Source organism: Perca fluviatilis, chromosome 4 (genome assembly GCF_010015445.1).
Source record: "Perca fluviatilis chromosome 4, GENO_Pfluv_1.0, whole genome shotgun sequence".
In the NCBI taxonomy this organism is placed as follows: domain Eukaryota; kingdom Metazoa; phylum Chordata; class Actinopteri; order Perciformes; family Percidae; genus Perca; species Perca fluviatilis.
The window spans coordinates 11268222-11286366 of NC_053115.1; positions in this window are offsets into that span (position 1 = coordinate 11268222).

The following is an 18145-nucleotide window of genomic DNA, read 5'->3' on the forward strand; positions in this document are numbered from 1 at the left end:
AGATGGGCTAAAGTTCTCCTTCACCTGCACCACTCAGATATGTTCTTAGGAATGGATTATACGCTATTTAACATATATATATATAATTATATACTTTGTCATACAGTGAAATACAAGTACTGTTAAATTGTACTAAGTACAGTACTTGAGTAAAAGTACTCCACCACTGCTGGTAACTGTAAAGTATTGGCTCTTTATTTTCCTCTTTATCACAAACATGCCCCTTGATACAGGTACCCATGGTTGGGAAGTATTTCTTATACTTGACTGATAGTTGTTCTGCTGTCAAACCATGAATATGATCTGCCTTTTAACCTTTGCACTCTAGGTTTGATTGCTTGGAAGCTGATATTTTTGGATTGTATGCGTATTTACTGTATTTCTTTTATTCCTCTAAATAAGAGTATCAGCTAAATGTATTATTGTAAAAATGCAAACATGCAGATTAAGTAGACTACTGATGATAGCCTAAAAGCTGAACTAGTACAGCATTCTTTATAGGAATTCCGAGATACTATCTGTCCCCTGGATGAAGCGTCAGGGAAGGTATCCATTCCTCCCGTCCCTGACAGATGAGCCATGTTTTGGAGCGTCCTCTGGGCAGTCCACTTAACTGCCTGAAAAGGAACCCCTTAATCTCCACTTTCTCTTTGTTTGGACTATTATCAGACCTGTCAGTCCTGGCTGCTTTATCTTCACAGGACTCATCTACTGGCTGTTTGACGTTGGCTTAATTCTATCAAAGGCCCTATCACTGCTTTGCCTGAGGGTGCATCCTTCCTCTGACTCGCTCGAATGGTACCAGCTCTGATAAGAGGATGTCTTATTGGGGCGAATAACACTGTTTTGTCTAAGGGCTTTTTTAATGCATTTTGCTGGCTTAAGTTTTCCTGCTGTATTCTGCTTGGTTGAGTCCATCAGTACGCTGTATTTTCTGCAGTCTGCAATGTTTATTACTGGGGTGTAGTCTGTAACCTGAGCTAACGACACAATGATATCCCATCAACCACCACTGATCCAAATTCGAGATTGTCCCCTTTGATGGCAGTTAACTCTCTGTCTTTTGGCAGGACTTACTTGAAACAGTCTGTAGGAATGTCATGCATCTTGATCTGATGAAGAGCAATTACATGGGAGGGAGCTGTTGCCTTTGAGGTAGAAGCTTACCTGCCACACCCTGCAGGCTTACAAATAAGCCTCTGGACACATCCCAAACGTGTGAGAATGTTCCCTTTTCTTCTGTCCTTCTTCTCGTGACATACTGTATGCTCTGACAGGATTTGACAGGTGGGGGTGGATAGAGGAAGCTTTGGCCATGATTTTGAATGAACTCATCCAGTTTGCTTTAGTTGGCATTATGTCAACGAGACAAATAGAAGAAGCCTTTTAAGATCCCAGAAGAAAAGATATTTGGAGTTGGTGCCAGATAGATGTTTGACTCAGGTCCAAAACATTGCACTTTCTTTTTTGTTGCACAATGTCATGTTTCTCAAATTAATCAACAAAAAATAGCCTACATACTATTCCTATTTATTGTCAAATAAATGGTAAATAACATGTTATTATTTTAATGTAGGCTGGATGATATGTTATTGACAATAGCTCACAGAAATGTCCAGGGCAATATTATGACATTGCTAATGTTGGTTGGCACTAGCAACCTGCTGGGCAACATGACATCATGACTTCGCGTAAACATACATGGCACTTTCCTAAAGCCAAGTGGTGTGTTATCTGTATGCATTTTGAGCTATCCGCTGAGCCATATGTCTACGCTGTATACAGTGGATGGCAGTCTGCAACGTCACAGCGTAGCCACGTGGCGTGTTATCGCGAGGCTACGGTTGGGTTTAGGAAAAGAACAAATGTGAAACAGAAACATCACACGCAGGACGCAATCCCCGCTCTCCTGGGTGTAAGTCCTGTGTTTTACCCATCCTCCACCCCGATCAACCTCCCTACATGGATTTTCGGCCTTTCATACAACTCGCTACGGTATCAATTCACACGCAATCGCAAGGTAATGTAAGTCAATGGAGGCCAAACGGCGTTGATAAACACGCTAAAAACCAAGTATGCGTCTTAATAACACGCCAATAATGGCATACGAATTGGCGTGTCATACATGCCCCCCCCCTCTTTTACTTTAGTAGATTTATATACCAGTAATTTTACTTGTACTTCAGTACAAAGTTCATCCAAATATTAGTACCTAAGTAGAATATTTTTTGTACTCTTTCCACCCTTGGTCATTACTGTAGTATGCATGCGTATGACTGTGTGCCTGTGTGTTAGACTGTGGGAAAAGGATATGGTTCTTGTGTGCATATCCAGTAACTCTGGGTTCTGTACTCTGTGCATGGGTGTGCATGTCTGAGAATATTTAGATGTTAATTCTTTTTTACCACCATAATAACCAGGACCAAGTTTTCGCATATGAATCACAAGCATTGCATGCAAGGTCATGTACATGTAAGTTCCCTGGAAAACTAATCATGGAAAAGACATGAAGCTTAGCTGCTTGGACCAACAAAGAACTACCCATAGGTTAAGTACAGATGCTGCAATCACAAATTGGATTTTCCATAATGCAGTCGCTGTTACAAACACTTAACTTTATTTAGATTAGAAAGGGCATTGCCCATTACCAACAGGCTTCAGGCACAAGGTCTCTGCTCTAGGGATTAACCACAATTTATGCTTTTATTTTGTTGGCGTCGTGACAGCCAAGAAAGGGAAACTTTCTAAAAAGACATGGTTACAGGGCACATTACCCTTTACCCACTTATTTTATTTTGTCTTACCCTTCACCACAAGCACAAACAAAATAGTTATTGAAGAAACAACTTTTTGGACACGGAGTGATTGGACTACGGCCATCAATGTTATCATTGTGTCGTGTTTGGCAAGAAAAACATCTCTTGGTTCTTTGTTGCCATCAATTTGGAGGTCGTTTTACAAAGACTGTGGACATGAGTTTCAAATATGATATAATCATGCAATGGCCACACTAAGACAGTCCAGATTTAAGCATTCTGGATATGCTTGACTTGATCATTTTCCACAATGGTCTTCAGAAATGGACAGCAATTGCCCCACCAATGAAAGGGGATCCTCTTTGTAATTAAAGCCAGTAGAAAATTGGATCATTTTTTGCCTGGACAGCTTTCACATTCCAGCCTAATATGGCATTGGAAGCTTTTGAAGTTGCTGTCTTGGCTGTCCCAAATTATACCTTTCATCAGCCAATCATAAGAAAATGGCAACCTGACATTCCCAATCGCAACTTACTTTTGAGCTGGAGTCCATGTAATCAAGAGGGAGTGCATGATACCCACTGACAAATCGACTATGAATACTAGAATAACAATTTCTTTATTGTAACTTATGGAATCTTTTATTTTTAAGATCAAAGAGACATTTTAACTTGATCCACCAACAGTCAAATATATGTAATTATCTCTTAACTTCTTATTGGTTCAAAGGATTACTTTTTTGGTGAACCCTGAGTTATGCTACTTATTGTAATCTGTGTGATGTAAACTGTCAGTTTTATCATTATATTACTATTTATAACTATTACTAACCAAAGTCTTTTTGAATCTTTTGTGACCGTTGGAACATTCAGTCCAAGATATGTAACTGCAACATCACGGGTTCAAGACTGGCAGAGGACCTTTGGCACTTATAATAAATGCAAACATTTATGTATTTTCCAATATGAAGCTTCTCCTTCCTCTCTTTGTAGTGGCTGAACTGAAATTCAGCTCTTTGCTTTTTCTTTCACGACCTTAATATTAACTAAAGGACATAATCATATGCATTCACAGTCCTTCGTACAACCAAAACAAATGTGTTTTCCTGTCAATCGAGGAAAAAACACCTTGGCTGGACTAAAAAGTCACATCCTGTTACTGTAGAAAAATGTAAGTCTTACCAAAAATAAGATTGAAGGCGTAGTGTAATACTAAGCTACTAAACTATTTCAGCAAGTTGTGCAGGGCAGAATTAATCATGTTGCTTCGTCACCACTGTTATGGACAGTTATGTCGCTTCGCCCTCTGAGCTAAAGTTGAACACATTTGTTGGGGATTCACTGAATAGTTTCTTGCAAATTCTGCACGGTCACTCAATTATATCTTGACAGAGCTGACACAGATGAGTACATTCACACTGACAATAGTGTTTAAGGGCTAAAAAGTTTCATGGAAGCGTTTATAGGGGACTGGTCGTCCCATTGCCTCATCCACACTGGACAGCTGCAAGGTTGAAAATGTAATGTAATGTTGAGTTTGAAATGACTTGGGGAATTATGGTTGTTAGCACAAGTCAGTGGGTTCACTGAGAAAATGTATTTTATAGTGAGAATGTTATACTGTGGTAGCATAGGTAACTGCAATTTTCTCAACCATCAATATAACAGTCTATCATTTTGTATAATCTTTTTTGACCCACAATGTACAAAAGAAAAACTCATCCAGGACGACAATTGGCCAGTTAAGGTCAATTTAACTTGTGCTCTTCTGCTGAGAGACTGTTGGCTGACCGGTGTAACCCAAAAACAATGGCCACTATTATGCATCTTCAGGCTTGTCTACTGTCCAGACACGTACTTCTGCCCCAGAACAAACCAACCTCCTCAGAGACACTGGAATGAAACATGAACTAATTTGTGTCTTGGTGGTTTCTCCCATTCTTAACCCCAGCCTCTGGCCAAGGCCAGAACGTCGCAAACGGCTTCATGTATTTATAAATAGGCAGAGAGAGAAAAGGGGAAAGAGAGAAATGAGCCCAACAGATGACTGAAACCATATGGAACTGGTGGAGAGTAACTCATCTTATGACAACATAGCACGCAGCCCCCACACACAAAAAAAAAAGGTCCCACTCTGTCTCTTGTCACAGCCGTTCAGGAAAAACTGCAATTGGAGAAGGTCAATCGGTGGCTGGGGCCAAGAACAAAGTGATCGTGATTTTCAAAAAGTACATGCGGGATCTGAGGAGGAAATGGTTTTGCCGCCAAACACTCAATTACACGTAATTACAATAATTCAACCTTGGAGGATGGTTTATTCCATTTTATTATGAGGTTAGCTCTTTCATGTCTTATGAGGGGAAGGGGGGCAGGGGGCGCATGAATCGCGACAGGGACTTTGTGAAACAGATACTTGGTCCCTCATCTAAATGCTTCGATTTTTTTCCTTCTTTGTTCTGCAGAAAGTTGACGGACAACTATTTTTCGTCAAGATTTGATAGATCAATCTTCACATACACTAAATGCCACTTGCCTGTCATGACCTTTATCTACTACATTAGATTTAAGCCACAAAAGGCTGAATGTCCTAAACATTTCAAATAACTGTTAGAATAATAAACTAATAAACTCTTGAGTCCAAAGAGATGAGTACTGAAACAATTAGCGGAATCTTTTATTTATCAAGCAAATATGCCAAACATTTGCTGCTTTAGCTTCTGAGTTGTGAGCATTGGTTGCTTTTCTTTGTGTATATCCTTGTAAATTGAATATCTTTAGGTTGTGGAGTGTTGGTACATCAGGCTCTGTGCAGTGTGGATGACTATTTGTCTGGTATTTTCTGTAGATAAAACAATTACCATAATAGAATAATTCAACAAATGATCAGCAAAATAATAAAAAAGAGTTTTATGCAAATTTAAAAGGGTACTCCAGCATTTTTGTATTACACTTTAATGAAATTGGGGGAGTGAAATAAATAAAGAATGGTCATGAACAAATCAGCAAATTCCCAGATGACCTGACTTTGAATCTTGATTATGGTCCAAAAACACAGGATCCTACATCTCCCATAATGCAACTCAGTATTGTCTTTCATTAGACCCTCCCTGTCTCCTAAATGTCCAGTTTTTAACGAAGGAAGAAGGCTTTCTGGTATTAATTATTTAAGTCTCATGCCCAATCCGAGATAACCCTGATGACATTAGGGTTTTTAGTAATCTTTTTCTTTTTTCTTTTTTTTTACTTTGGAAAGCTCCCTCCAGAAGACATGATACAACTATTTTAACAAACTGTTGAGTACTCAGCATGACAAGCTAAGTGAACCTCATGTGTTAAATTGGTGGAGTGCCCCTTTAAAATCTAAGACAAATCCCAGATGTGTTTTGTGCTATCACTGGCAATGTGCATATACTAGATACTGGATGGATAAGACTTTCTGAAAGCTTTACCACAAACAAAAAATTACATTTTCTTTTAGTGTTTACAAAAAACATATCTGATACTGGATCACTTTCAGATTAAAATCCAAAAGCATCTTCTTCAGTGCAAACGCTGTGACTCACAACGTGTTTATCTTTTTATTTGGGTATTTTTCATTCGACAGAGGGTGATTGTGCATTTCCAGCGAAGCATCTTCACAAAGGACAAAGACCTACTCATTGTTGGAGCAACTGCGCTTCGTGGCTCTCTTGCCTTAACCGACTTTACAATTTCCCCGTCTCACTGTAAATTTAACCTCCTACTCCAAAAACACACTCAACATCAGCCCACTCAGTGTTGTAGTTACACCGCTGAACGCCCAGGTCCACACCACCACACCCCAAATGGAAGACTGAGAACTCTGTGTGATTGAGAGTCACTTTTAATTTTGCTTAAGGTTTTATGTGTGTTTCTCCGCTGAAATATAGGCCTCTTAAAAAGACCGAATCACAGACAGGCAGAGAGGAGGCTTTGAAATGCGGCAACCCCTGAACCAGAAAATAATCAAGGGGACTTAGGCATGGCACTGTGGCCGGAAATTCACTGTGAATACTGGTTTCAACCATGACCATTTGAGAGCCCAACGTTTTGGCTTACGCATTGATTTCCAGCCCCCTTCTCCTGTCTCTCGGCTGTATGTCACACACTCAATTTGGGCTCCCTCTGACCTAAAAGTTGATGAGTAGCGTCTCTGTTTTTGGGGCAGCTCTTGTCAGCAAAAAACGAACTGATGCATGCCTTTGGTCCACTTGTGACACACAACATGCACACGCGTGTTCACACACACACACACACACACACACACACACACACACACACACACACACACACACACACACACACACACACACACACACACAAATACAGTATAGTGCATCCCTTTCTAGACCTGCGGCTTGTCTTCGTTCTTCACAACACATCACAGGGATGGCTACTTTTCTGCTCGTCCAGCAAAAACGTTCACTCACCGTTCCCCCCTCTGTTATTCCTTCTGGTCTTCTTCCACTGCGGAGGAAGAAATTGCGGTTGTGAGTTTAGGCCAAGTCTCCCCACAGCTTGTCCTGATTACTAAGTAGACAAGTACCCATGGTTGGACAGAACCAGGTCTCTATGGTCCTCGTTTCCCCTCCTTTATATTTCATAGTGACGGTCTCTGAGGTTTCTGTGAAGGACCCCAGTGGATTGTGGATGTTCCTAAAATAAACCTTCTTTTACTGTAATCATTCACCACTGCGGTGGTTAATATGTGTTATGTAGACATTATAATTGTACACAAAGTCATTGATAAAGTGGGTCATGACCTCATTCAGCATGAGGGAATATACACAGTATAATTTAGTTTTGAATAAACAAGGTTTGACCGCATGTCACTGTCTGGCATCTCCTTATAATCTTAACATTCTCATCAGCAAGAAGGCCAACCAACCATGCGTTTTTTAATCTGCAGTTTCCACTCCTTTTTTCCACCGTCTCCTCCTCTGATCACTGTTTTCCCTCTGAATTGCATCAGCAGCTTACTGCCTTTCAGCCAATTAGTAAAGGCAAACACAACAACAATCAGTCTCTTGACTTAATGCACTCCACCTCTTCAGCAGTAAATACCAACTGATTCCTCAAAGTATTGTCATTCAGAAGGGCCCTGCTGGCTCTGGTCTTTGTCGAGAAGAGAGGGTCCCCTTTGAAATGGCAGGCCATACCAAAAACACAACTTGTTTGAGAGGGAAACAAAGGCTAAAGGGAGTATCACAATGGCTGATGGGGCCTGATAAAGGCAGAATACAGTTAACTGGCCATTTTATCAGCTGAGCGGGTTGTGTTTTATTGTGCAACGAGGACGCGTCGTGACACAGGCCGCTGTCTGGTGTCACGGTTTTGAGTTTAAAGTGAACCTTTTTATGGCAAATATTAAAACATTGTTGATAAATCAGTACATGTTTATATGAAATTAAATTATAATTAACTTTAGTTCATAATGGGCATTGTTGGATTTCTGCTTTAACAAGTTAGGATCTAGACAAATGGGATGTAAACAACAGAGCTAATGGAGATGCAAGATGGCAGCAAGACCAAAAAGAAGAGGCTTTAAGGAAACTGTGGAAAATATTGGCAATTATTTATTATATTTATTTATTATAACTTATTATAAATGACTACTGGCACAGCATATTGTTTCACATCATACCAACATTTAGAACAGGAAATTATATATCCTTGCTCTTTGTGTAAAACATAAGAAAAATATTTACACAATAGTTTGTATGAAAATAAGGAGATTGGAAAGAAACTACTATAAGTGATAATAATTTTGGTTCATCTTGTACAAATTTAGCAAGTATATCATTTCTGGCTACCATCTTTGTTTGGTTTAGAAAAAAAGGGAAATCTTTTTGATTGAGCAACAGATGGAATATTTGAGTCTGAGGATTCTGGAAATACCTTCAGAACAGCACTGAGTGTTGGTAAACAACCTGTGTTTTAAAAAAAAGATTAATACATAACTCTGTGACTTGAATGTGATGTTTTCCTGCATTTAAAAAACTGCATATACACATTAATATATATAGATATATAATATATAAGAAGGGTATAAGTTTGTTTCTAAAGGCATGACATGATTTGGGGTGTCTATATATATATATATATATATATATATATATATATATATATATATATATATATATATATATATATATATATATATATATATATATATTTAAATTATAGATTAGATATTTATCATTGGCTACTGTATACAAACTTTTCAACAATTTCCCTATTGTGGAGTTACTAATGTAACCAGCTGTGATTTACTCTGTAGTAGTAGTACTGTGGGCCTGGAGAGTAAATTGACTTTATAGCATGCTGACAAAGTCAGAGGTAAAGGGTGAGAGAGCTTCATCACAATAACAAAGAAAAGGTAATCAAGAGACAGTTCCAAAGAGCATAACAAAAGGAGCATGCAGTAAAAAAGAAAAATGCTTTGTATGTAAATCATTTGAGGTTCCTTGGCGTCATGTGAAAGGATGCAAGACAGTGCAAAGAATCCCAGGCATGTTGTTGGTATGGGAAGGCCCTGACGCCAGACCGAGTGGCGGTGCCATTGTCAATTTGTCCATCAGAAACACAGAGAAAGAGGGAGGGATGGGAACAAAGGGAGAGATGGTTAGACAGACAGAGGACAAACAAAAAGGATGAAAGGAAGGAGCGTATGATGTAAGGAGAGAAAAGATGGAGAGGGGAGCTTGGAAACAAACCATTGGGGGGGAGACAGGTGCCTGGAGGCTACGCTGGAGACTGAGGGGTGAGGAGGAGGCGAGCCAGGAAGATGGATGAAGCAGACCCCTGCTGAGTGTCCGTCTCAGACTCCTGTCTCGGACTCCTCTGCGCCCCTGTGAGCACAGTGGTACAGACTCAGGAGTACAGCAGCTCCCCATCACACATCCTTTCTTATTCTTCTACATTTCTCTTACATTTTCTCTACTTTATCCTTCTTATAAACAGGTTGGCATGCAATCTTCACACATTTACACACCCTTGCAATCCCTCAGCCTCCCTGCCTCTCTCCCTCTCTCTCTCTCGCTCATTAGGGGCCATTTTCACTTCAAAGCCCCTCCATTATCTTCCATCTCTGAGGGCAATTAGGAATGGGGTGACTTTGAGCGGCAGGCACGGCTACGGCATTATAACTACTCATCCTCTGTCATGAGTGCCTTTGTGGGGGCTGCCGACATTGATGGAGAGGATACTGGGGGCCCCGTACCCCGAGCTCAACTCCACCCACCCCTCCATATACCCCCAGCCGGCCCCTCCTTTTGACTGCTAAACTGTGGAGTAAAACGGTGTGTAATTAAGTGGCAGTCAAAGCAGGTCCTGTTTGGCTGTGTGATGGGCTTGGCAGGGGAGGGAGCAGGGAGTTGGGTTTGAAGCAGCAGTCTGGGATGAATGAGAATGGCCAGAACACAATAGCAAGGCTATGAAGCGCAGAAGGGAAAAACCCACTTTGGATGAAATAAAGTAAATGTTTACTCACCTACAGTTACTCTGTGTCAAAAAAGGGAGGGAGAGTTGTAAAAATGACTCACTACTTATATGAACGAGATTAAACGTATGCAAACGAAGATGAATTAAAAGAAACATTTGTCAATTAATCATGTCCTTAAAAACGTTCAACCCAGAGAGAGCTCAGTTTGAGAGTTATTGCCTCTAAAATCAAAGCGCTGTCCATGTTCACGACTTCCATTTTGTCATTTATGGCATCTCTTTATATGAGTGTGAAACAGAGGCACAGTGAGTGAAGCTGTCACCAAATAAATGTCTCATTATATTCCCTTTCCTTTCCGCAACAACTTTTACCGCTCCACACTGCTGGAAGTATGCATACATGCACAGGGCCTCTCAGTGTGTGTGCTGAGTGGTATATGAGATTTTCTTAAGGATGGTGGTTACTGTGTTACTTCTGCCAAAGTAATGAAAAGAGCCAACAGTAAAATACAAAGTGAAGACAGCTGTACTGTAGACACAGCATTGTTAAGTGGAGATACATGTATGTTTTCAAAATACCAACAGCTGAGATATATGAATGCCTTTTAGAAGAAAATCAGGAAAAGAAATAAAATAAAACTAAGGAAAGAAACTCGTCTACCATTACTTTTACTGCCAAAGACACTCAAATATTATCTGCGATTGTACATTTCTTTTGTTGGCTAGTCTACAAAGCGCATACTCCTTTCATATCTGCACCTTGGAGGAATGCGGTGACTGTGCTGCGGTGGAAGGGAGCTGATTTAGCCTTTCTTTGATGCTCCCACTAGTTAGTCATCTCCCACTGAGCACTGACATCCTGTCAGCATGAAACCTCTTCTCATCCCCCGGGTTAGTCACTACATGACCACAAGATGTTTGTGTGTGTGAGTGAGTGAGACAGAAAAGGAGAGATTTCCTATACAGGAGGAACAGTGAAAACGCGTTCTGCTCCAAAATAAGAAAACCTCATTCAAAATCCAATTTACATAATAAATACTAACAATCCATCCCTGGAATATAAACACTGTCAGCAGTATGTTGTGTGGTTTATATATCTGCATAACAACAGTAATTTCTTTACTTTTTGGTGGCCTTCAACAAACACCAATTGCAATAAGTCCTAGACCATTTGTTAAAATCATGGAAAATGCACACAGGATAGTAAATCTCGGGACCATGTGCAATTTCTCCGGAAAGACAGATGAAAAAAAGCACAATGAGAGATTCCATTAAGAACCGAGTGGAACAGCAGCTAGCTAGTTTGGCAACCTATTACTACTTGGGTCTCATTTTTAGTAGTTTTGACCAGTATTCTGGTTGGTAATAATAAATAAAGTTAAATGGTCAAATGATTACCCAAACTGTCAGTTGTAAAGATCCATTCCTCGTTGTTCAACTCTTAACTACTCTGGAGAAATCCAGCTGGCCTGACAAACCTGTTTTAACCTGATGGCATCACCTCTGCCTGTCATCACATGTGATTAGTCGCATGCATGTACGTGCAATAACAATAATAAAAATTATAATAATAATCCATCCATCCATCGTCAACCACTTATCCCGCGCACAGGGTCGTGGGGGGGCTGGAGCCAATCCCAGCATACGTCGGGCGAAAGGCGGGGTACACCCTGGACAGGTCGCCAGTTAAAAATTATAATAATAATAAAAAATAAAAAAAACATACTAGCCAGTACACCCTCAGCCTCTCAGAGTTGATTCTATGTTAAAAAAAACAACAACTGATAAACGGCATCAACACTTAATCATGCTATATAAGCAGGAGGTGCGTATGCATGGTAATAATACTGAAAATGAAGACCTGTATTCTTTTCTGTCAGGTCGAAGGACCTCCAGTTACTCAGAGCTACCAGAACTTAATTTTAATCAACAAAGGTCCAGTCAGAGCTCTAAGGAAATGCCAAGGAAAACAAATACTCAAATATATTAAATATATATGAATATACTGTACATGCCTTGCCTTTGGACACTATTTTGCATTTTTTTGAAAGAGCTTTTGTGTGTACTAAAATAAAAATATGTTACTAGCAAAAACAGAGAAAATATTCATATCATCAAAATGGTCTCAGTATACATTATTTTCCCATCCCAGCCCTGCTTGTCATAGGTTATTGTCGGCATTTTTGGTGCGCTCACTTAAGGTTTCACCAAAAAGGAAGTTTTTGTAATAGCCTCGATGGGTGGATTAATGGATATAAATGCAGAGGATATCATGAAAAAAGTATCTATTATTACAGTCATTCCATTCACCAAGGGTCACTCCACATAACTTATTGTTTGTCATTATTTTAAAGATGAACTTTAAATGCCAACCTGTAATATCCTGAAGGCTGGGCGGAATTAGCTGCAATTACTTTTTCAGGTAATTATAAATCCTCAGCTTTCTAATAAAGCCATTCACACAACCCTCAAGGGCCCTCGACACTGTCATCTAAATGTGGTGTGGAATTAGTGTGAAGCAAACCCAGGTCTCACGCCACCTTAATTGTACGGTGCTGGAGCCTGCGGGTGGTTGAGGTTTCAAATAGCTTTAATTGATGCTGAGGTAACAAACAGGTAACAGAATCGTTGGGAGAGTACTGCCAGCGGGTTAACTATGAAAAAGGGTGAAAGAGTGTCAGTGTCAGAACTTTGTTCACCAACACAAGCCCTGAAAAGTAAGCTTAAGAAAATTTGGAAATTGAACCATGTACAGTATGCGATTTAATTGTTTAAACAAATATTATAATTCAACAATATATATTGAACTTTCTTTCTTTTTTCACACACGCATGCACACACACACACACAACACACACACACACACACACACACACACACACACACACACACACACACACACACACACACACTACTCAGTTAACCCACTCTTCTTTCTTCTGTGTTGATGGGGGGATCATGCCTTGAGACACTCCCCCACCACTCACACACACATCCCCCCTCTAACCCCACATCTCCAAAATGTGAAGTCCTAATGAGTAGTAATCCCTATTCTCACCGCAGCTAAAAAGGGAGAGTCAAGCAGCGTCACTGACCCTGGTTTTCAACAGCACGTTCCAAAGATTAAGCAAACACTGGTAATTGGCCCAGAGATCAGGTTCTGTTTTGACTGTTTGTCGTCCTTGCGCCGTCTGATGTGTATTTGATCTGCAGGGGAATGGCAGCAGTGCTCCTTGTTCACTCCTCACATCTCCATGCAAAGAGACAGCAAACCACCAGGAGAGCTCTCTCTCTCTCCCTCTCTCACACACACACGCACACACACACTCACACTGGTAACATATGAATTTGCAGCCACTTACAGCATAATGTGTACATTGAGTTTGCTGTCCTCTGACCAAGTCATAATGATCAATGGTCAGGATTCATTCAACAAACAAATACACATAAACACAGTTGATAAAAGGCAAATATTTCCTCATACACTAAATCAACAAAATATATTCCTGATAAAGTGTAATTCAGTTTCATTATCTCATCCTGTGGTGATTTTGGAAGGTCTCAGTGAAAAAAAAAGACATAAAATTTCATGCTTCCATGGTGGATAACGTGGTAATTAAAAACAAACAATTCCTGCACGCTTTTATTGGTGCAAACAAATCACGTCCAGACGACCACGATAAGCACAACTAACTAGTCACATTTCCTCGCTTGAATAAGTCACATGGTGTCGCTTTGAAGTCGAATCCCAGAAATCTGAAAATAAAAACGTTAAAGGGCAGATTGAATATCTGTTAACTGCAGACAATACCCTTTGATATTTTCTTTTCAGTCAAAGTAAAAGTAATATTTTCAAATTTAAACAATACATTAAAATGCTTATTTCTTTTGCCATTTTCAATATGTCTTTTTTAGACATATTGAAAACGTCAGCACATAACTTTGTTGAGGATTACAAAACATGCTCTGTTTACGAACAAAAGACTCATCAACTGTCATGTTCAATAATTTTTGGCCTTTTTTCAACCAACCCTCACGTTTGAGCAACATGACATGCTGACAAATGATTGCACGGATGAGTCAGGAGCACTTTGCAGTCAGTCGTGACAACCTCTCAGCCAGTTACAGCTGACCTTGTCAACAGACTCGGATCAAACCAGTCAGGAGCGCGACTGTTTCAGTAGCCGGGCCTGACCCGAGGAGATCAAACCAGAGGTGGGGTTAATGCCTGCTGGAGAAATCAATCTGCTTTTCATTTTCAACCTGCTGGATCATCTCAGTATGTTTTAAAGGTCTGTGTCATGGGGGGAAAAAAAGTCAATTATTGCAAGTATTTTTGACATGTCAATTATTGTGGATTTACTGTTATTAGGATGATTGCTCCAATGAATCCACCCAGTGAGCGGCCTGGATTAAAGGAGAATTTGACATTTCTTCTGGGATGTTGGACAAGGGAGACCTGCAAATATTTTTGCTACTTCATCTCCGTAACAGAGCATACTGTATTACACATAATTTGGTTTAAAATCCTCATTCGCAATTTGTGGTGATTCTTGTGTTTTTTTGTAAATAAAACCCCTGTGTGTGAAGTGATTAAAGGAAATTTAAGGAAAATTAGAGAAACTTTTTTTTAGGTATTTGGGATAAGAAACATTTATTTAAAAAATTCTTGAAATTAATGTCACTATAATATATTCAGTGATAAGTTTTAAGATTGGCTGATTGGATCAATTAGTCTGGGATGTTAAACTGGCATTATTAATTTAACGATTAAGTTGTTAGTGGTTAACAATATTCTCAAACAGTTATGACCTGACAGCCATGGGAAGGGTTCGGGCTCTAAATGAGGCATAATGACAGCCTGCAGGCAAAGCTAATACTAATAAAACCGCCTGACAACGCTACAGGAATGTTGCCACAATTAATGAAACCTACCGGTCTCTCTTCTGTCTGGTGCCAAGGCACATGTGGAACCTCTAAAAGCCTGTTTTTCTGGTGGAGTGAATTACCCCCTCAAACCAGTCACACCAGGATATCAGGATGCAGCGCTGACTGAAGTTAAAAGCCCAACGCAGGGCCCAATCCCCTAAAAGCATTATTATATACACGCAAGCTCACGGGGATGACTTGTATACACTTAAACACAAATACACAGACAGGAACTTGGTTTATTGGCAGATCAATGATAGAGTAAACATGGAGTTAAGAGAGAGATGGTTGAAAAGGTTAATGATGGACTCGGGGTTTAACAGTTCTCACTCAAATCTCCTCCGAAACTGCAAAGACGCAATGTTTGGTAGAGTAGTAAATTGGATTTTGTGCAGAATATTATGTCCTAATTTATGTTCAGCATCAGTTATGTTTATTGTTGGAATGAAATGTGAAGGAGAAAACAAAGTGTTAGAAGAGGAATGTGAGAGGTTTAGTAGACACAACAAAGCGGCGGACAGCAAGGGACAGGGTGAGGAAGAGCAGCAGAGGGAGGGAGGGAGCAAAGGAGCAATGGAGGAAGACGGATGAGGGGGATCCTCCTGTAATTGCGGGAGCAACATGGGGGCCGATTTAAGGCCTTGGGCTGATATTAAAGTGACCTGAGAGACTCCAGACACAACAGGGCTCTAAACAGTTCTGGCACCAGTGTGGAATGAGCCTCCCACACCGGCCTTCCCACTTCGAAAACATCACTGTCCTGCTGGCTATTGCCAGGTTGGCAATTATTGCTGATGTGTCATGTAGCATCCCAGGTTAGCTTGAGGAATGAATAGTTTGTCTTGAAATAAACAAAATATGAATGTATTTTATCAACGGCAAGTTACAGCTTTGTTGCCACTTACCGAATTTAATTTTTAACACGTTTTAAATCATCTCTACAGAGTCTGACTAGTTCAGGTGCGCCGACCGCGGCACCAGAAAAACATCAGGTTCTTGATTAAACATAAACTCCTTGTAATGAGAAATGAAACAACATGCTGGTGTGGTTATTGTGAAGAGCAACCAATAATTACAATATAACATAATGAATTGCAATATGCCTTAATGACTGTCATTAAGCTGAATTCTAATTAAGCATAATTTCCAGTTTATATATAAACAGGCAAGACTGCACCTGATTCATAATTAATGGGAATCAAAGCAGTTTGGCTGCTGGCTACGACTAGAAAAAAGCCAAAGAGTTTTTTTTGTCTACTAAAAATTTCTTGATCTAAAAATGTCACAACATATTGTGGGGAAATGTCATATCTAAGTCTAAGACATAGCATGGCAAATCAGTGATAACTCTGCACAAAGCAACATGACATGGCTGTAAACGTACTGAAAACATGCCAAGCCCAAGATATTCAGATGCACACACTGATCATACAGTGACTTTTAATGCTCAGAGTTGTATCGTGGATTTCCCCACAGCGTTTTACTGCAGAGGAGGGCCACCTCACCTGAAACAAAGACAAAGTTTAATTTCCAAACCAGTTCAACATATTTTATAAACACATCATATTTTTTTTAATATATTTAATGTAACTAAAGCTGTCAAATAAATGTAGTGGAGTAAAAAGTACAATATTTCCCTCCAAATGGAAATGCTCAAGTAAAGTACCTCATATGTGTACTTTTTTTTTGTAAGATTATTTTTTGGGCATTTTAGGCCTTTATTTGGATAGGACAGCTTAGACTTGAAAGGGGAGAGAGAAGTGGAATGACATGCAGCAAAGGGCCACAGGTCGGAGTCGAACCTGCGGCCACTGCGTCGAGGAGTAAACCTCTATATATGGGTGCCCGCTCTACCAGGTGAGCTAACCAGGGCCCCCCGCCTCATATGTGTACTTAAGCACAGTACTTGAGTACTTGTTCCTAGTTATATTCCACTACAGCTGGTATTATAGCCCACATTGCCATAATATTTTTAGGACACTTGGCTTATCAAGTGTTTCAAGGGTCATCTTCTGTCTTAGTTTTATTTTAATAAAAGTGTGTGTTCATGTTGTTGTGTTCATGTGTTGTTTTTGTGTGATGAATGTGTGTGTGTTTACTGCTGTGAGGTCCAGCGGTGACTGACTGATGCCTACCTTGGTCTAACACCATAGTTAACACAGTTGCTCTGGCTCCACAGTGGGTGGAGTCGCCAGACAACATAACTGGGCCCTGCAGCCCACTGTAATTAGCCTTATTGAAGCTGTCACTCAATGAGCCGCCATGATCTGGTCCCAGAGCGGACCGGTGCTAACATCAAGGAGAAGGTGCTAGGGGCGAGGCCCTGGAGCTGCTGGCCGTGCGACGCTAAGAGCAGCTATCTGTTACTTCTTTAATAACACCCCTGACAGTCCCTTCTGTTTTCAGCCATTCTTCCCTTCACTAGCTTTTCTCATCCCTTCTCTCAGAGCCCGGAGATGTGTTTTGACAAACTGATTGTTCGTTGGCATGACGTGATGTAACAAGGGACATATGTTGCCGGGAAGGAGGAAGAACATGAATGTTACATCAAAGAGAGGAAAATCAGATCTCAGGCAGGATCCAAATGTAGAGCGAAATAGGCCTTTTGAATATGTTTATGTATCTGAATGAAGATGTTTCCAATTGAGGGAAATGTAGAGCTCAGATATAAGGGCATGCTTGAGTGTGGGTTTGATAGAATTAGGTCCACATGAAATAAAACACGCTGTGTCTAATAGGCTCATAGCCTTAGAGATTTCTGTTGTTCCTCTTAAACTCACAAGTGGTTTCCCTCACAGTTACTGCAGCACTGACAATATGCTTATTAATATTCCATGTCAGGGAAATAAAAAATGTCCAGTAATGTTCACAAACAAGCACACACCCACGCTAAACAAAAGGCCGTACACACACCACAACACACACACTGCTACTTGAGAGTTTCGTTCACTGTTTTCTAAATTCTGTTGAGTTGCTGTTTTCACACGAGTGCTGATCCCT